The following is a 22,133-nucleotide window of genomic DNA, read 5'->3' as shown; positions in this document are numbered from 1 at the left end:
GGTATCTTTTTGTAAATAAATAGGAGAGAACTCTTCCGTATAACTGAAAATAATTCTTTGCTATGCCTCCATTCCAATGTTTACTTGTTTTTATAATGAAAATCTTGCAGCCTCATAAATGCTATTTTTAGCAATGGAAATCTGATGCACTGGTGATTTATTTACAAGGTGACTATTAAACAAATGAGAGCAGTGTTTCACTTATACCTGCTTGTGTCTTTTAGATAGTCATTACTTGGAGGTCTGTGACTTTAAAATCAAAAGTTAACCATTTGGGAGTCAAACTGGCGTTAAACTGCAGTAATAGCTTCTTCAGGCTTTTACTTGATTTTGTGAGAGTTCCTTGCCTTTTGCAAGCTTTTGTTTTGTTTGTTTTGTTTCAGGTTTAGAGATAATCTACTACTTCCCATTTCCATTTTGGTTATTTGATAAAAATCAAAAGCTTTAAAAAAAATTCTCTACATCCCTAATGGACTTAAGCAAAATTTTGCATGTTTTAAAAAATGTAAAGGGCATGTTTTTAGGCAAGGATGAGTTATTCTCAAATATACAAAACGTTTCTCCACCCCCATTCCCCTCACACAACATACACACACTTCTAGTCAACTGGGAGCCAGGGAAAACACGCATTAAACTAGGACAGAGGTTGGCATATTACAACCAAACCAGTGGGCCACATCTGTCCCACCATCTATTTTTATATAGTCCTTTAAATGTAAGAATAGCTTTACATTTTAAAAATGGCTGAAAATACATCAAAAGAATAATATTTTGCAACATGTGAAAATTATATGAAGTTTTAATTTCAGCATTTATAAATAAAGTTTTATTTGAACATAGTCACACCTATTTATTTACTTACTGTCTATGGCTTTTAAACCACAATGGCAGGATTGGGTAGATGAAATAGAGCCTAAAATATTTCCTACCTGGCCCTCTACAGAAGTTTGCCAAACCCTGTGCTGGAATGTAAAACCTGTCTCAGTATTGAATGCTCTTCATTATTCAGTTTACTGTGAATAAAGAACTATCCTCACTTTTATAAGTAACCATATTCTTAAACTTTTAAAATTCCTCCTTTCCCAGGTACCTATATGAATACCAAGAATCATTTGTTTGCATTCAATTCAGTAGATTTACTAATACATGAATGGCAACTTCATGCAAGACTCTTTGATAGCTGGCCGTGTCAGTAGCACAATCTGTCATTCCATTAAGACTTTCTAAGTCTGTTCATAGAGATCATGGTGTCATAGCGGTTATTTTCAAATGTTTTCATTCCAAATCTCATTGCTTCTCATGTGTCAAAATAAGGCTGCCTTACATTGATAAATGTTAATTCTTTATGTCACATCTCTTGACTGTGATAGGACATGTGGAGAGCCAGGGTAAACTTAACTGGGTGTGATGCGAGGACGTTCAGCATGCAAAATGTGGTGCACAAATGCATGGGTCAGAAAGCAGCTGGCAGTGGAAGCAAGTGGCTTGCATCACTGGCACAGGACAAAAAGATCAAGGGAGGAGGAGGGCAGTGGGAAATCTAGAAGCAAAGGATGTTAGAGACCTAAATACACACTCAGTTGTAGGTAGGTCAGTTTACCAACTGATAATGAAGCTGGGGTACAGGAAAAAGCTTTTAATGCCTGGAATGAAAGACTTGTTAGAATGAGGAACTGGGTTTAAAGAAAATAATCAAGATAGAAGTTTGGTTACACAGAAATGTTGTTCAAGGAAGGTTGAAGTCTAGTTACTAGAACTGGGGAAAAGGTCAATACAAGATTTGATTTGCTGTTGCGCTACTAAAGCACAGACCTAACTATAACCACTTATATTTCACTCCCATATTTCACTCAAGATTGGTCCAAGCATCTGAGCCTAGGCTCAAGCCTTCAGGAAAGGCAGAGGAAGAATTCTTTGAGATGACAGAAAACCAGATAGATAATTCTAGATGGAAATAAATGCCATTTAAATAAGAAACTAAGAAATATCAAGATACTTGTTTCTTTCTTTTTTTATGAGCATGATGCAATTAAAGCAAAGAGAATGTTAACTTAGTTTGAATTTCAAACTACAGAAAAATAAGGTAGAATAAAAATCACTGCTTACTATAGTAAACATAATCCAAGCTGCTCAACTTTACATTCATTTATATGGGAAAGTATTAAAATTTTCTTAAGAAAGGAGAACTAATTTTAGAAAAAAGATACTAAAAAATAAAAATTAAATAATTAGCAATCATTATTACATTACTCTGTTCTCATGTGTGATACTCTCAATGTCCATGTCAGAGTAGACACTGCCTATGTCCACGGAAGAGCAGAATTAAATAAATTTTATATATATTATAAAGTATATACATATATTAGAAAAACTATGTGTTATATAAACTGTAAAACATCAGAAGTATTTTTTTACAATAAAGAGATCTACATATACCAGTATATTAGTTAAAACAATGTATATAATGTAGATAATATATGTGTTGTGTGTTTAGATAGTAAATCAAGAAAGTAAATAATTTTGGTAATAAATAGAAATTAAAGTTTATAATTTTGGATGGATTTCCTTTTCACCAAATTTTAAGTAATAGTTTATCTGTGCTGTATTTCTTTCTTGAAGTGTTTCCTGACCCAAGAGATTACCTAATTGCCCTTTGGCCCTAAAATAACACAATATTTACCCCATTATCTATTGGTCACGCTAGCCTTATTCATGTGAGGCATAACATAACACTGAAGATGAGATCGTAGGTCAACCTTTCATATGTTACAAATTACCTAATAAGTGGTCTAATTCAAACCAATGATAGATGTACTTTACTGAATTTTTGTTATAAAAATCAGTATTTATGTGATTAAACAAGACGTCTACTCTGGGACATAATCCTATTTTAGGTACTATTTCCTAACGATTTAACAGAAAATGTATTATATTTGAAAATATGAGATATTCCCCAGGTTAAAATATAGAAAATAATCATGACAATTGGAGGGTGGGGTGGGTGGGGAGTACTTTGTGTATTTGTTTGGGATAAGAGATTTCTAGTTTCTAGCCAAAAATATCATAGAACAGTTTGTAAGATAAATGTTTTGTGCGGCTATACCAACGTAACACAGAAATGAACAGCAAAATCCAGTTTTTGTTTTGAGATTTTTTTCAGTAAGGAGTTTAAAGTCTTTGGACCTTTAGAGCTAAATCAAGTTTTGCTCAAACTCTCTCAGAAACTCACAAAATGTACAGAATAGTCAATTACTATGGTGCAATGTTTCTATCAAACAACTGTTTGCTCAATTTTAAAACTACACGTGAAAGATACTTTAAGGATCTGGATACAGAACAGTAAGTGAGAATGGAAATACAGCTTTAGGGTTATGGATTTATAACTGCCCTTGCCTTCTTTTTCTCCACCAAGTCTGGTCTCTGACCTGAAAAAAAGGCTGAGGCCAACACAGAACTAAATAAAATTATGGTGTGGGTGGTTTGAAACGCTAACCCAGTGGCCCTAGTCCGATAGTTCATTTACTTAGGTGTACCTTGCCTGAGTAGTTAAAACTGCCGTGTTCTTCCTCCTTGAGGCGCGCTGATCACCTTCCCGCTTCCCTCGCAGTCCTATCAGGACGGATACTCCGTAGAAACCGTGGAGGCTGCCGGGAGGCCGGGAGAAGCCAGCCCAGGCCGCAGAGGCTGCCGGGAGGCCGGGAGGAGCCAGCCCAGGACGCAGAGGCTGTCGGGTGTCTGGCCGGAGGCCCAGAGCCGGGGAGGAGCCAGCTAAGGCTTGAAAGCGTGTAGCTCCGCACCAGGAGGAGACGCCTGAGCACTAGCTGTCCGACGACGGTGTTTCGCTTCGAAGTTTTGGGGAGATGAATTGGGTCGGTGGTTCCCGGTGAGTTGTGCCGTTGGATCTTGAGACTGTATGTAGCCGTTCATTCCAAAATGGCGCCTCCTTCCTAGACCCTCGAGGCGGGTGCAGGGCCTCAGCTGGAAAGAACTTGCCCCGAGTGGGTCTTTTAATCGATATCGAATCTGGGAAACCCTAGCACGATGTCTCTATTCCTAAACCAAAAGCAACTCAGCTTCTCCCCAAAGCTTCACGCGAGGGGTCCGCTCTGGGTCAGGTTCTCTGCTCACCAGATGTCCCACGTCCTTCTGTAATGAGGCATCTAAGCACCTGAGGCCTCTGAGCACCTGTGCCCTCTTCTGCCTTCTTCCCGCTCAACCCCCCTTTCTTAGGAGGAGTTTCTTTTGGGTCAATATATAATCTTTGCATGAATTCGCAAAGTATTTTGAAAGAGGCCAATCCCTGCCCTTAAATCCGTTGATTGGGGATGGGGGCGTATGAACGATATAAATCCAATATAGTGTGTTTTAACGGGAGGTAAAATAAACAGTTTTTATTTTAACAACTTACAGAGAATTTACAATTTATTTTGTATTTAGGAGTAATTACATAAAACGTAACAGGTTGACAGTTTAGATTTATCTGATCTATTCATTGCTATTGACCTTGAAGTCCACTAGGATGGAAATCGTGTAGGCCTATATTTACATTTGATCAAATTCCATGATGAAAAGAATTGTTTTGATTGAAACTTTGATTACAGTTTTTGTACATTAAATGCAATTTTTGTCATAAATAGACCCAGAAGAGTGGTATGTGTTTAAAATATAACTTTAAAATTCTAAGGAATTTTCTAAGAGGAAAGACAGCTTTTGTGTTCACCAAATGTTGTAACTGTACCCATTAACTTCAGGAGCATTTATCTTGCTGAAGAATATATTAGCATTGTATTTCAGAGTTTATCTGAATTATTCCTGGCTAATATTTTAGCATCATACTTACACTTCGGAGAAAAGTGAAAATTCACTTACAGGCGTCACAAGATTTAGTTGATGTATGATTATAATATTCTTTAAAATGTGAATATTAAATGAGATATGAAATCATTTTACAAATGCTTAAGCATTTAATGTATTGTATTTTAAGCATGAAAATGTAGGTGCTATTATTATTCTGTCATATATCTCAAACTTATGGTTATTCAGAGAGTAATATTTTAGTTGCTATTGGGAGAATGTAAAATCAATATACTGCAGGAAACATGTAGTCGAAGATTATATTTCTCGAAGTGAGGTAGTGCTGTACCTGGAGGTATTAGGTACCAGGGGGTTTAAGAAATAGCAAAGAAACGTAACACATCTTCATGGACCCTGTTTCCCTCAGAGATCAGAGGAAAACATAATTTTAAATTTAAACAAACACGGATACATTATAGAGTAAAATGCAAAACTCTTGTGAAGTTTTAAAATAAAATATGCAATTTTAAATAAATTTTCTTGCACTGGGTGGGGGATGGGAGGGTAGGTGAGAAGGAACTCCTTAAGTGTCAAACCCCACATTGGTATGAAAACCTGAGTATCTCCACTTTCTAGTATTACAGTTGAAAAGATTAGTTGATCTTGGCATCTGATCATGAGACCCTAAAGGGCCTCATCCAAGACAGTGCTAGGTAATCACTGGCAACTGATTGGAGCTACTATAAAATAGAAATTTTAAACCTTGTCCCAGGGTGTTCTGGAGTACTTGTTCATTCCCCTCTGATATTATATTAGGATTGTTTTGTGGTTGAAAATTTTGGGAACTGTGAGGAACTTAAAATATAGAGAAGTGAAGTACTTTGAAAACATTTACAGAGTTCCCTCGAAACAACTGCTCCCTCAGAAGAGTCAATGTTAAGTATTCAACAAATAGTTTTTTTCATGCCTACCTGTTTAGGACATTGTTAAGGTGTATGGGGACATTCAGAAATGAAGAAGATACAATTTTGGCTCCCCACCCACCCAAAAATATATTGTAGAATAGTAAGATTAGAATTAGGTAAATGATTATAATATTAGATAGTTAAATACACTTAATATGTAGCAACCACTGTTCTATGTGCTTTTTTGTATATTAGCTCATTTACTCTTAACTAGAATTCTTTGAGGTATGTACAAATGTTTTCCCCATTTTACTGGTGGGGAAACCATTAACGTTAAGTGACTTGCTCAAGGTCGCCTCACTAATCAGTGGCACAGTGTGCTTAATCACAATCTTGTGCTAAATAGAAATACGAGGATTGTGAACGTGGCCTGTGGATAAATAAAGGACTGTGGATATTTAGAGAACCGAGAAAAAAGGAATTATGTTAAGCCTTGAAAGATAGCAGTACTCCACAGAACAAACACCACAGAGGAGCAATGAAATAAAAGTTCTTAAATACTGAAAAGAAATAAGTAATTGATCAAATTGGAGACCTAATTTTTAGCAAGGCTTCTTAGAAGAGATGGGTTGGGATGGGGAAAGGATTATTTGGCAAATAGTAGATGGGTCTGCATTTAGACAGGAAAACATACATTTTTGTCAAGGGAATGAATAAAGCAGGCTATAGCAAGTCTTAGCAACCTGACTGTATACCTTAACCTGAAGCAGAGTATTCTTGTATATTATAGGAATCTGATATATATTAAGTTTAATTGCAGAAACCTTTGATTGGAGCATCTTTACAACTGCAAAGGTCTTTACAGTTATTCTTGATGTAAAACAAGCTTGGCATTTGACTTTTTAACTGCTCTTCAGTTTAGGGACTCTGCCAGTTATACATAAAATATCTGTGTGTGTGTGTGTGTGAGGGAGAGAGCTAGAGAAGAAGTAAGCTTCCCTTGTTTTCCATTTTAAATTACTTACTTGGTTTGTCTCTAGTGTTATGGTTTGTGGACATCTTTGCATGATGTCATAACATTTCATTTCAAACAAAGTCTCATTTAGGGTAAAGATATTTGATCTGAACTGAAACTAATTTACATATCTGTGATAGCAGTTCCCAATCTACTGTCCCTGAAACTTGCTAATCAGTGATAATGCCAAGTTTTTCAATTTACTGTTCTTTCCTTTTTTCTAAAGTTCTTCTTGCGTTTTTTTTGTTTTGTTTTTTTTTAAGTGCCCCTTCCCTTCTAAGTCCTTTTTTGACAAAATTAAAATATCATTAATTTGTTAGTCTTACCAATTAAAACTTTTTTTTATTCCTTGTCTGGGACGTAGAACATTGACCTAGAACTCGAATTTTTGTTTTGTATTTTTTACAAGTCACCACTGAGACCCTGTATTTTCCTAGTTAGGTTAAGGTGTAAATTTGAGAGAGGACAGATAAAAACACTGATTTTTAAAATTTGGACAAGATTCTCTCTTTTATTTTTCCTGTTTATTGATCAGTGACTTGTTTCACCAAATTCATAGCCATCTCGGACAGGAAGGTGGTATGAGAGGGGAGAGGAAGTAGAAAATAAAGATGTAACCAGTCTTTGGGCCACAATATGCTATTTAGAATGAGATTGACTTTTTACAGCTTAGATCGAAGAATGCAACCAGTATCATAAGAAAGACAGATAAAATCTTGCTTCAATTTAGGTGAGGGAGAGGCTTAAAACGATCACCTGTGCAAAACATTTATTGAATGCAGTGCATCACGTTCTGTGCCAGGTGAGGGTACAAAATAACTGAAATTTAGTCTCTTTTTGAGAGATCTGTAGTTTATTGGGGGAGGAGGGGTAGAACATGCCATTAAGTCTGAAAATGTTTAAGATCAGAGGCCAAAATATGTGATTTGAAAAACATATTATAAACAATAGTAGAACATAGGATAGTTTTAGATAGGGTTTGGTAAATTGGAAACAAGGATAAAAGAAAGTTCAAATGGAGGAAAACAAAGAAGAAAATAAACATTACATAAGTAATTGGAGATGACTTTATATTTAAAATTTTTAAGTGTGTGTGTCTCTGCCTGATGGTGAGATGGAAAGACAGAGAAGTTGAAATTTCAATCTGTTAGTTACTGAGAAATCATTCAAATTCAGAAGTGATACAATGAAAATGGTATTTTATGACTGTTTGTGGTGTTAGTGGTCTGTAGGTTGGAATATAGCAGGGGAAGACTCCAAGATAGTGATAACAGTTAGAATTCTGCTTGGTGGGGGGGAACCCTAATACTACTTTTTCATTTTCTGATATGACTGTATATTCTCCAAATTAAATCAACACCAGTGCTAACTCCTTTGTAGGTATTATGGGTTTTATGAATTTGCATTAATTATTAAACCTCTCTGTACAGGGGCAGATCCAAGCTGTGAGGAGCACTCTTTATGGAAAAAGAATACAAAATTATGACTACAGAATTATGTACAGGGCTTGGAGTGGTCATGTTCAGGTGAAGGGCCCTGAAGCTTAAGCTTTACAATAAATTCTCTTTCCATTAAATTGACTTTGGTCTCTATGCATCTCTTTCTTCTTCTGTTAAATGGGGATAATGCTTAGATGTACAGTGAGCATCATCCCAGTTGCCTGGGGCAGTCGTGGTTTATGCTTGTGGTCCTAGTGGCATGCCCAGTTCAGCATTTGTCTTGGAGTTTTTGTTTTTTAACTAAATATAAACTACCATTAATAGTCCTGTTAAAATGAACCCAGATAAATTCAATGAATATCCTTTTTTTTTTTTTAAACCTCTGCCATGGTCTTTATTAGTGTGTGAGCCATGCATGCAGTGAAGAGAGTTCTCATTTTCATATGAAGTTAAATCTGAAGACATCCAGTGATAATCCAGGCCTGACACTTTCCAAATGGAAAGTAATTAACAACTCCTTTTAAAGACAGCATGAAGGGCACTTGCTGATAAAATAAAGCATACTGGGTCATGAGCAGCTAGGGACAACTAACTTGCTGAGTGGGGTGAGAGAAGTACTTAATGCTGCCATCCCTGTGGCCACTTGCTGTACGAGCAAGCTGTACCATTGCATGCTAAGGTTGGAGAGGTTTGTATAGCCACTATGGCTGGGGTTGGGGTCAATAGGAAACACGGGAAATTTTGGATTACGTGTAAGTGAAATATTTACAAAGAATAGCTGCTAGTCTTTTCAGAGAGCATACGAGGAGTATTAGGAATGTTGTTGCTATAGAGGTTTTGTCAATAACTTTTCTTTTTTTATATTTTTTGGTAATGCTTTTGTAATCTTTTTGGCAGCATGGAGCTCAAATAAAGGGAAATTAATGTGCAATGATAAATTAAGTTCTGATATTTTATTTTTCAATTAAATTGATGGGGAACCTGTAACTTGTGCATAAGATGTGTGCCAACATTTAACATCTCTCATGGTTATATCATTGATCACATGACAGTCTGAAAACACAAACCTGCTGAAAAAGCATCAGGACTTACTGTCAGATTTAGTAGTTATTTTAAGGAGATTGTGGCTGCAGACAATAATTTGACACATGGAACTATAGAACATTGAATATAAAGTTATTTCTGCAGTGATAATATGAATACAAATTTGGTGAATCATAACATCATGAGTAAAACAGAGTTCTTCCTAAGTTATGTAATGTACATGGCCAAGATATACCTGGTTATGGTTTACTATATTTCATAGTTGTATTCAAAGAGGTTTTCTAATTTACCAAACAGAAGCTGCAGTTGTCAAAATTTCAAACACTTTTATATATGCACAATTTATATAACTGAATTACGATGTTTTTGAGGCAATACTAATGATGAATACAAAAAGAATACTTTGGCATGCCATTATAAGCTTTCTCTCTTTTCTTTCATTAGTTGAATTTCACAAACCTTTGAGTCCTTGAGGAATTGCTTTATAAATCAATCTGTGTCTGTCCTACATAGTTCAAAAACACATGGAAGTCTTTATTCAAAGTATTCCCTAAATGCAGTGAAAAAAAACCTCAACTTTCGAAGATTTTAGTGAATTATTATTTTTGAATATGAAGTTTTAAAAACTTAATTGTGAATGGCTTGGAATCTACACCTGTGTTGGGGTATTATTCACATTCTAAAATCTCTTTCCCAGTGTGACACAAGAGATGGCTGCTTGTGTTTATCATTACAGCCTGTAACTGTGAAATGTTTTCTGTGTGAAAATACTTTAAGAATTCCGTCTCTAAGAACTTATTTTAATTAGGTTCTGTATTCTGAGTTTTAGATGGATTTCTGCCTTATTGATTTGCCAGTTTTTCCACCATATCTTATCTTTTCTAATTCATACACATCTAAAAACTTTTTTCTTGTATCCTAAGAGAAGGATTTATTTAAAGCCATAACATTCTAACATATATCATTACTATTCCTAACACATCAGGTAGACTTGCTTTCGTTTTGTGCAAAGCCAATGTAAGTACTTTTTCTAGGCTAGTTACTGCTCTGAATCTTAATAAGTCTGCTAGCTAACAGTGTTAGGTTATGATGTTTTGATTAATATTAATTTCAGCGTAACATGAGCCATAAAATTATTTTTTCATTTAGTTATTGCTCTATTTAAATTTTCCACTTTTAAGCACCCTTAAGATATTTATTATAAGATCTTTACAATCTGGAAACAGTTTCTTTTGCATGGCAGCATGCCACTGAAAAATAAACTAAGTAGGAAACTGAAAAACAGAACAAAATAAAAGAAACAAAAAAGAACGATTTAAGAGTAACTGATGATCAAGGCATCTGACATCCATAATTTTTAATCCCTCATGTAGTTTCAATATCTCCTGCATACTACATGTAAAATGTACATTAGTGTTGTTTTTGATATTTCTTTGACAACTTTATTGCCTTTGTGTCTTTTTTTAAAAAGAAATTTTTCTTTAACATTTTCCTTTAAATTTTTCCTTGCTAGAAAGAATAAGAAGGGGCAGAATGCCCTGATGTAGTGTTTTATGAAGGGGACATGACCTACTGATTTTCTTTTTAGTTTGTAGCTATAATGGCAACTAATGTTGTTCATTCAGATTTTTTTATTGAAGAGACGGTTGTAATGTATGTCTTCAGTTCATTTTCCAGATAACATAGTAGTTGTTAAAAAGACGAATCTGATTCTCACCTCCCTACTCTCAATTCTTTGGTAGGTATGATTTCACCCTTATTCCTAATCTTAGAGGAAAAGGTTTTAGTATTTCATCATTGAATATGAGGGTAGCTGTGGGCTTGTCATTTATGGCCTATATTAAGTTGAGGTACGTTCCCTCTGTATTCACTTTGTTGAGAGTTTTTAATCATGGAAGAATATTGAATTTTGTCAAATGCTTTTCTGTAACCATTGAAATGATCATATTATTTTTATTTTTCATTTTATTAATGTGACATATCTCACTGATTGATTAGCATATATTGAACCATCTTTGGGTTCCTGGAAGAAATCCCACTTGATCATGGTGAAGAATCCTTTTAATGTAACATTGGACTTGATTTACTAATATTTTGTTGAAGATTTTTGCATCTACGTTCAATAGGGATGTGGCCTGTAATTTTTTTCTTATAGTATCCTTATCTTGTTTTGGTATTAGGGTAATGTTGGCTGGTAAAATGGGTTTGGAAGTGTTCTCTGCCCTTCTGTATTATGGAAGAGACTGAGAAGGATTGATATTAGTTACTCAGATTTTCTATTTATTCATGATTCAATCTTGGTAGATTGTTTCCAGAAGTTTATGGCCTTTAAGTGTTCATAGAAGACTTTAATGATTCTTTTTATTTGTATGGTATCAGTTGTAATGTCTCCTCTTTCATTTCTAATTTTATTTGAGTCATCTATCTTTCTTGTTAAGTCTACCTAACGAATGGTTTATCAATTTATTTATTTTTTCAAAAAACCAACTGTCAGTTTCATTGATCTTTTCTGTTGTCTTTTTAGTCTCTATTTCATTTATTTCCACTCTGATCTATGTTATAGCCTTGCTTCTGCTAACTTCGGGCTTAGTTTGTTCTTTTCTTTTCTTTTTTTTTTTTTTAATGATCCTTGAGGTGGAAAGTTAGGTGGCTTATTTAAATTTTTTTCTTAATATAGGAAACACAGGATTTTTAAAAAATTGCTACACATGTCCATCTTGTTTAAGTCCAGTGTTTCCTCATTGATTTTATATCTGGATGATTACAATTCTGATTTCAGTTCTGATATATCTGTTTTCCCCCCACCAAGCAATTCTCCAACATGTGCTGGGTGTCCTACAATTCAACTCAATTCTGACAGTATCTACCTCCAGATAGCATCAGAGTCAGAGGTTAAGGGCTCAGTCCTACCAGACTGCCCACCCCCTACTTCAGTTAACAGTCACAAGTCCAGGTTGTCACCTGTGCTTCTGACTGATCGGCTGTAGACTGGAAATTTCAGTGACTCCTTCCTTGGCTTCCATTAAGTTGCTAGAGAAGCTCACAGAACTCTGAGAAACATTTACTTACTTGATTGTTTTTAAAAGGGTATAATTCTGAAACATCCAGATGCATCTCTTCAGATGCAAAAGAAAGGAATGGGGAAAGGGCATAGAACTTCCATGCTTTCTCCAGGTGTGCCATTCCCCAAATCTCCCAAGTGTTCATCAACCTGGAAGCTCTCCAAACCCCATCCTTTTGGGGTTTTATGGAGGCTTTATTAGTCATGATTGATTAAATCATTGCCCATTAGCAACTGATTCAACCTCCAGTTTCTCTCCCCACCCAGGAAGTCAGGGAGAGGTGGAACTGAAAGTTCCAACCGTCTGATCACATGCTTAGTTATTCTGGTAACCAACCCCTATATATAGGTGTGTTCCAATAGTCAGTTGATTAACATAACAAAAGATACCTTCTAAGTTCTCATCACTTAGGATATTTAAAAGGTTTTAGGAGCTCTGTTGCCAGGCTTGGAGATTAAGACCAAATGTGTATTTCTTATTATAAATTGCGATATCATAGTGATCAATCTGTTCTTGAAAGTGGTCTTTTAAAGACTCATTCTTATTGTATTGCTGTTTCTTCCTTCAGCTCTGTTTTACATTTCCTTTATATATTCAGGTGCTCCAATGTTGGGTACAATTTTTATATTTTCTTGATGAATTGACCATTCTTTGACTTTTTAATTTGATGAATTAATGACCTTTTTTGTCTCTTGTCAGTCTTTGTCTTAAATTCTATTTTGTCTGATATAAGTTTGCTACTTCAGCTTTCTTTTGTTTTCCATTTGATGGAATAATTTTTTCAATCCCCTCACTTTCAGTCTATTTGTATCTTTAGGTCTGAAGTGAGTCTCCTGTAGGCAGCATATTTATGGGTCCATATCATGTCTTTTGATTGGAGCATTAAAGACCATTTACATTTAAAGTAATTATTGATAGATATGGACTTACTATTGCCATTTTGTTGATTGTTTTCTGGTTGTTTTGCAGTTCCTTTGTTTCTTCCTGTCTTCCTTTGTCATTTGATGATTTTCTGTTTGATATGTTTGGATTCCTTTCTCTTTATGTTTTGGGTATCCATTATAGGCTTTTACTTTGTGATTACCATGAAGCTTACATTAAACATATATATAACAATCTGTTGCACAGCAAAGGAAACTATAAACAAAGCAAAAAGCCTACAGAGTGGGAAAAAAAGTATTTGCAAATAATGCAACTGACAAGGGTTTAATTTCTAGTATATATAAATAGCTGATACAATTTAATAACAACAACAACAAAAAACACCAAACAACCCAATCCAAAAATGGGCAGAAGACCTAAACAAGCAATTCTCCAAAGAAGACATACAGATTTCACTTTACTTGAGATATATGATGTGATATGAATGAAGACATACTATTGGCCATTAGGCACATGAAAAAATGCTTAATATTGCTAATTATCAGAGAAATGCAAATCAAAACTACAACGAGGTATCACCTCACACCAGTCAGAATGGCTGTCATTAAAAAGCCCGCAAACAATAAATGCTGGGGAGTGTGCAGAGAAAAGGGAACCCTTCTACATTGTTTGTAGGAATGTAATTTGCTGCAGCCACTATGGAAAACAGTATGGAGATTCCTGAAAAAACTAAAAATAGACTTGCCATATGATCCAGCAGTCTCACTCCTGGCATATATCTGGAGGACACTCTTTAATTGAAAGAGATACATGCATTATTTGCAATAGCCAAGACATGGAAACAATGTAAATGTCCATCGACAGATGACTGGATAAAAGAAGTTGTGGTATATAAACACACACACACACACACACACACACACACACATATACATATGTATATGTTTACATATATGCATACATACAATGGAATACTACTGGGCCATAAAAAATAATAAAATAATGCCATTTGCAGCAACATGGATGGACCTGGAGATTGTCATTCTAAGTGAAGTAAGCTATAAAGAGAAAGAAAAATACCATATTATATCACTTATATGTGGAATCTAAAAAAGAGACACAAATGAACTTATTTACAAAACAAAAACAGACTCACAGACATAGAAAACAAACTTATGGTTACCAGAAGGTATAGGGGGTAAGAAGGGATAAATTGGGATTTCAAGATTTGCAGATACTAATGACTATATATAAAATAGATAAACAATAAGTTTCTATTGTATAGCACAGGGAATTATATTAAATATCTTGTAATAACCTATAATGGAAAAAAATATGGAAAGGAATATATGTATTATGTATGTAACTGAAACATTATGCTGTAACCAGAAACTAACACAACACTGTAAACTGACTGTACTTCAATAAACATTTTAGAAAGATTAAATAAAATAAACAACAGGTTTCTACTATATAGAACAGGGAACTATATTCAATATCTTGTAGTAACCTATAATGAAAAGGAATATGAAAATGAATATATGTGTGTATATGTATGACTGAAACTTTATGCTTTACACCAGAAATTGATGCAACATTATAAACTGACTATACCTCAATTTGAAAAACTTCTTTTAAGTTAAAAAAAAGATTTATTTTTAGCAGGAAATAAGTAACTCCACATGCATATAAAAATTCTCCTACTCCCATATTTTATGTTTTTGATGCCCCAGTTTGCATCTTTTTCATGATGTATTCATTATCAAATTATTGCAGTAATACTTATTTTAATAACTTTGTCTTTTAACCTTCATGTGGAATTATAAGTGATTTACACACCATCATTGCATCAGAGTAGTCTGAATTTAACTATGTATTTACCTTTACCAATGAGTTTCATGCTTTCATATGTTTTCCTGTCATAATTAGCATCCTTTCATTTCAGTTTGAAGACTCCTTTTAACATGTCTGGTAAGGCTGGTCTAGTTAGTGGTGGCAAACTCCTTCAGCTTTTGTTTGTCTGGAAAGTTCTACTTTTAATTCTGAAAGACAGCTTTGCTGGATAGAGCATTCTTGGTTTGCAGTTTTTTTTTTTTTTTAAATTTCAGCACTTTGAATGGATTGTGCCACTCCCTTAAGGCCTGCAAAGTTTCTGCTGAAAATTCTGCTTTTAGTCTTCTCTTGCATGTAAAAAGTTGCTTTCTTCTTGCTGTTTTTAACATTGTCTCCTTGTCCTCAAGAATTTAATCACTATATGTCTTGGTGTTTGCCTCTTTGGATTCTTATTTGGTACTTTAGGGCTTCTTGGATCTGGGTGTCTGTTTCTTTTCCCAGGTTAGGGACGTTTTCAGCCTTTATTTCTTTGAATAAGTTATCTACTCTTTTTCCTCTTCTCCTTTTGGGACCCCTATAATGTGTTTATCAGTCCACTTGATGTTCTCCCATTATGTCTCAAGCTATATTTACTGTTTTACATTCTTTTTTCTTTTTCTTCTTCTGGTTGGGTGAATTCCACTACCCTGTTTTTGAGTTTACCGATCCTTTTTTACGCTTCATCTAGTTTGCTATTGAACTTCTCTACTGAATTTTTTTGTGCAGCTATTGTATTATTACTCAGTTCTGTCATTTTTGTTTGGTACCATTTAATATTTTTTATCTCTATTGAAATTTTCACTTTGTTGTGCATTTCTATGCTGACCTTAGTGAGCATTTTTATGACTATTATTTTGAGCTCTCCATCATTCAAATCACTTATCTCCATTTCATTATGTTTCTGGAAACTTATTTTGTTCTTTTGTTGGAACACATTCTTTTGTTGGTTGTTTGTTTGTTTTCATTTTCCTTTACCCTCTGTTTTGGTTTCTGCAGTTAGATAAAACTGCCAGCTCTCCCAGTTTTGACAGAATGTTCTTGTATGGGTGATGAACTTCATTGATCAGCCCAGCCCTAGCTCTTTATTGTCTCTCAAACTTCTGTGATTGTCTAAGCCTCCTTCTTTGTTCTGAGTATCTCCCTGTAGGTGAGGGCGTGCCAAGACCCATCAGTGTACCAACGGGGAGGATCAGAGTCAGCACAAAGATGCCAGCTGATTAGAAATCCGACCCTCAAGCTGCAGCCAGGGTATTTTTATACTTAAGCTCCTTCTAGGGAGAAACTGGGAGATGAGCATTTTTTTCCCACTCCCTCTGTGCTGGGCCTGCTTTATATCCTCTGGGTGGTGTCCCTATGCCCATTAAGAATGATTTCTTTGTTTGCTACATTTCTGTGGGATTCATGAATACAAGCCCCATTGGCTATTGGAGCCAGGTGATCTGGAACCCAGTACTTTGTGTGGCTGTCATGAAAGCTGTGATGTGAGATATGTGTACAAGCTCCTTCCAGAGAGATGATGATGATGATTTGCTTCTGTCATTGGAGTAGGCTAGGGTGAAAAGGCCTGAGAGGTATTTTCAAGGCAGCCTTGGTCTCTGGGGAAGATTACAGCCAGCAGCTAGATGCTAGATAGATTAGAAAAATTGCCCTCAGGCAGTAGCTTTTAAGTAAACAGATAAACTTTTTAGGGAAATACTGGGAGATGGGTGATTTTGGCTGATTCCTCTGTGCTTAGCCCTCAGGTGATAGTTAAATACTGTTTCTTTGTTTACTACAGTCCTCTTGGTTTCAGGATTGGAAGCCCCTTTGGCTATCAGAGCCAGGGGATCCTGTGACCCATTCCTTAGGTGGCATCCATAAAGTCTTGGGCACAGACATACATAAGCTCCTTCCAGGGATATGCTTGGAGTGGGCTGGAAGTAGAAGGCAGGAGAGGTATCCTCCAGCTCCCCTTGTCTCTGGGGAGTATTGCAGCCCACCCCTAGTGCCTTCCGGAATTACAAGCCTGGCTCTCAGGCAGCAGCAGTTTTTAAAGTATGCTGATAAATCTCTTCCAGGGAAGGACTGGGAGATGGGCATTTTGCCTGCTTACTCTGTGTTGAACCCTCGGGGGATGGCTGTAGTTAGTGCTGCATACCTGTTAAGAATTGCTTATTTGTTTTCTATAGTCTTGTGCTGAGTGTTTTAGGGTCCTTCCCTCTGGTAAGAGTCTTAACATTGAAGTGGTAGATGTGGAGTCCAAACTCTTTGCTCTTCAGGGAGAAGCTGAGAGTTGGGGATTCTCTTCCAACTATATGGTGTTGTGCTAGGGTAGGGTTCATGGTGAGAGTGAAGTGGAGCAGAACCCTGTGGGGTAAAGATCCTTTCTGTGTCCCAGTTTCTTGTTTGTAGGAAGTAGGCTTCATTCAGGCTCCTTGCCCTTCCCTGAGTTCCAAAGGGCAAATTCAAATAGTTGCTAAGCAGGAAAGGGAAGGAATGCAGGAACTAGGGAGGAACAGCCAAAAAAGCAATAGTATAGCCTTGGGGCAGCGTTTTGGATCCTCCTCAAGGAATATACATAGCAATATCCTTGAGTTCTTCTGCAGGAACTAAGTCCCCAACCCCAGAACTTCAGGCCCAGCACAAGATTCCTGTAACACCACCCTGTTACCTTACCACCAACCAATCAGAAGAAAGTCACACATCCTGCTGCCCTCTCCCCAAATTTTGCCTATAGAAACTTTCCCCTGAAAACCATCAGCCCTCTTGGCTGAGATACTGGCTACCCAATTTCCTTCTAATTTGTTTTCAATTAAATTAACCAAAGATGCTTTCAGTTTCTTGTAACTAAGAATCCTGAATAATGCAGTCTTCTTCTTTAGTGCAGGTAATTGAAAGTGACAATATTTAGTAAAACATTTAGACAGAGAGAACTGTTTAGTGGCGTTGGTTGCCTTAATAATAGTTAAAAAATGTTCTGTTTGAGAAATTACCTTTAACTTACTCATCAGGATCCTTTTTCACTTTCACTTTGGTTTAGTGATTAGTAGGCTGATCTATCAATTGGTCTTGAATTCCTGATTAATTTTTTCTTAAGCATGTAGGAATAGGGATTGTGTAGTACATAGAATTTGGTGAAAGCCAAAAGATAATGTCTTAGATAATGGAAAATCAGCCTGGAATAAGTTCATTTGGTTTATACATATATGAAGACTGTGTTTAGACTTTGACTTGTCCCTAATTCTGTTGATCTTTATAATGTGAGAACTGCATATTGAATTGATATTTCTTTCTGTTTTCTCTTTATAATCTGAATTGTTTAATATTACTGTGGACTCTATCATACTTCTTATATTTCTGAACTTTGGAAAGTCACTTTGTTTTCTGTGCCTAACTTTTTAAAGTTTTAAAATGATAGAGAATAAACTAATCTCTACAGTCCTCTCTAGTCTTAGCATTTGATGAGTTAATGAAAGTTACTTTATTCTTTTTCTTTTTAAAGTTTGAATGCCCCCAGTACACTTATGATGCTGCTTGGAGCAGAATAGATTGAATTTGTTGTTCAATGACTTCAAAATGGTCAATTAAGAAATAGGTATTGGGAAGTATGTTAAAGAACAAGATCAATAAGTGGCAAAGTCTGGGAATATTTGGTAACTGTCATTCATGTAGTTTGTGAAAATCACTTGGGAAAATGAACAGCTTTGTATATTCACAGTTGGCATACTTGGAAGTCAATAAAATGCACTGGTTAAAAACTTGAAAACTAGAATTCTTGGATTAGAATCCTGGCTCTAGCTCTTATTAGCAGGGTTACCTTCAGCAAGTTACTTAACCTCTCTGTGTCTTGGTTTCTTATCAGTAAAAGGGGGATAAAAATAGAACTTTCCTTAAATAGAGTTGCTGTGAAGATTAAATGAGTTTATACATATAAAGTGTCTGAAATATCTAGAATGGTGCAAGATATATGATACTCATTATTAGCCATTATTATTTTCATATTATTACACAATCTCATATAGCCAAGATACATTTTGTTATTTGGATTGTAATTCTTGTATATATCTTAAATTTGAGATCATAGTTTCATGTATATGCAAAAGATATATTGTGTAGATCTGCTTATGTTGTCAATGAATGTTTTAAAGCATTCCATTATTATTAATAGATTAAATATTTTATAACTGATAAATATTGCGTTATCACTGGGATTCAATGCAGTGTTTGGCACCAAGGATCATGTGGTTTGAAGCCCAAACATGATTAGCTATTTTTAAAGTAGTTGTGAGGTTTCAGGCAAACATAGCTTACATACTAATATAACTGAAGTTGCTCTAATAAATTTAACATATCCTTAGATCCTATATAGATTTTAATCTTTCTGTTCCACATTGATTTTAGTAGAATATTGAAGTAAAAGGAAAGACAAAGAAAGTAGCACTGTTTACTAAGAATATTGCTATCAGTTGATAATTTTTCATTAATGCTACATCCTTTCTACTGCATTGATTTCTCTTTGCTTATCTTGATGTTTAGAACAGATTTATTTTATGCTTAATTATTAACGTCTTTCTTACTAGTTCTTGAAAATTCTAAGAAAATTTTGCGAAGCAGGATATACCTTATAAATAATTTATATGTACCTTAAGAACATTTTCATGGTTTCTTTTCAGAAAGTAATGTAATTATCACTCCATTTTTAGATTTTAATTCCAAGTCTTCCATTCAACTAAAATGACAGTCATTTTAGAGAACATTTCTTTAATCATTGTATGTTTTATCTTGCCTCCCTTTCAGGACCAGGGTTCTGATCAAGCAGGAAAGGAGAAAGCAAAAGGTAAAGAAAAATACTTTTATTGTGTATCATAGCCTTTTGAAGCATTTTTCTAAGGTTAATAAATTGACCAGAGTGAAACTGGAAGACCATCTGTTTTTAGTCTTTGTCATCCTTGTAGATAGCTTAATTAGCCACCCAGTTCGCTCAGGCAGAGAATTAGGATCATTGTTGATCCTTGTCAGTCTAATTCCATTATATCCCAAGTCTGGTAACTTCTCAATAACTGTATTATTAGTTAGCCTCCTGATTCAAATTTTTATCATTTATTACCCAGAGTTTACAATGGCCTTATAACCTATCTCCTGCTTTTTTTGGAGTTTTTAAAAAAAAATTATGACATTGATTGTATTACATAGTAAATTTGAGCATGTATATACCTTGCAACTGAGCAGTATGTATCCCAGAGGAACTTCCACACGTGCACTTGGAGATATATACAGGCTTGTTTGGATCGCTGTTGTTGTTAAGTAGCAAACACAAAAAAGAAAAGGAGAAAGAGGGGAAGAAAAAGGACAGGGTATGGGGAAGAGAAGGGGACCACCCAAACATCCATGAGCAGTAGAATGCTTAAACAAATTATGGCATACAAAGTAAGGGTACAGCAATGAAAATGTATCAGATACATGTAATTAATGTAGATAAATCCCCAAAACAATGCTGAGCAAACGAAGCAACTCACAGAAGAATACAAGAAGTGAGCTTCTATTTACAAAAAGTTCCAAAACAGTGCAAAACATGTTCAAAGATAGTAAAATTTAAAGAAAAGCAAGGGAATGATTATGATGAAAGCAAGAGAGTTTTAACTCAGTGAAATGATAATACCTCATTGTTAATGTAACTTGTATTTTCTTGATTACTTATGAAGCCGATTATCTTTTCATTCAGATTTTCTCTTTCGTGAGGTACTTTTCCAAGTATTTTTTTCAGTTTTTATTTGGGTTGTTTGACTTTTTCTTATTGTGTCTTTATATATTTAGGAATTCTTTGTCAGTTATATGTTTACTCTCTGGCTTTTCTTTTTACTTTCTTAGCAATATCTTTGAAGGAAAATTCTTAATTTTAATGTCATTGAATATATTAAAGTTTCTTTGTTTTATTATTTACTCTTTTGTACTCTATTTGGATCATTCTTTTGAATATTTTTAAGAGAGGAAAAGACTCATGGCCCTCTCTCAAAGTGTTGATCTCTTTGGAAGTCATGTCACTTCCCTATTCTTTTGAAAATTGCATACCTTCCTTTTGTTGCAGGTAGATATAATGGTAGATGTAACCGCTGTCCAGGTTCTTGTCCCATCCCAGAAAGAATTCAGACACAAAACATGGAGGTTAAGAAAGTAAAGTGAGGTTTTTTAAGGGATGAATAGTACACTATCAAGGAAAGAGCGGGCAGGCTCAGGTGAGCAGCTGCCCTGAGTTTCTTTGGCAAGTTGGTTACATAGGGTGTAAAAATGAATGGGCAGATTATACATTAGGGAGGGAAGGGTCTGGGGTCATATTCCCTGATTATCATCCCAACTCCGCCTTCCCAAAGGGATGAGGGATTTTGTCTTTATTTAGTCTGTATCATGGCATCCATGCGTGATGGGTACTTCTAATCTGCAAGGATAATCTTATTGAAATGAGGGCATAAGAGCAAAAGGTTACATTCGGACACTGGAGATTCCTGCCTTTTCCCACCTTTATTTGTTGGCCTCCAGGCCACTCATCACCCCAGAAGTTGTGACCACTTATTAGCCTAGGGGTTCCTGCTTTTCTTTCTCTGCCCAGGGACCCCTGGTGCTTACATAATGTACGGTTTCCTGCATTTGGCCTGTACCCCACCTTTCTGCCCAATTCCTGCCATTTGGTCTGTGCCCCCTTGGCTGCTCATTTTTAGCTATTTGTCTGCTCTAACACTTTGCCTCCTCAAACTTCTCTTCCCAACCCTATTTATCCCTTTGTACTCATTAGATGACTTTGGCTCATATTTTGGAGGAATAGAAGCTGTCAGATGAGAATTATCTCAGATTTCTAGCACCAGTTCTATAAACTATCTGAATCTTCACCCATCTTCTCTTTCTCTCCTGCAACTAAGGAAGTAGTTTCCCCCTGTCAAAGGAAGGTCTGTCTGTCTGTGATCTGGATTCCCTTTACTTCTGCAAGTTATAATGATTGATTTTAATTTATATGTAAAAATATAAAGAATGTGTCACAAGAATATAAAAATACCAAGTCAATTATTTGACAGCATTATTGCTTTTTATTATTTATGATTCTGCTTGGAACCATATGGTTGCTGCAATAACTTTCTATTTGTAATTACTT

The sequence above is a fragment of the Camelus bactrianus genome, chromosome 12 (assembly GCF_048773025.1).
Source record: "Camelus bactrianus isolate YW-2024 breed Bactrian camel chromosome 12, ASM4877302v1, whole genome shotgun sequence".
Classification (NCBI taxonomy): domain Eukaryota; kingdom Metazoa; phylum Chordata; class Mammalia; order Artiodactyla; family Camelidae; genus Camelus; species Camelus bactrianus.
Note: the sequence above shows the minus strand (reverse complement) of the source record.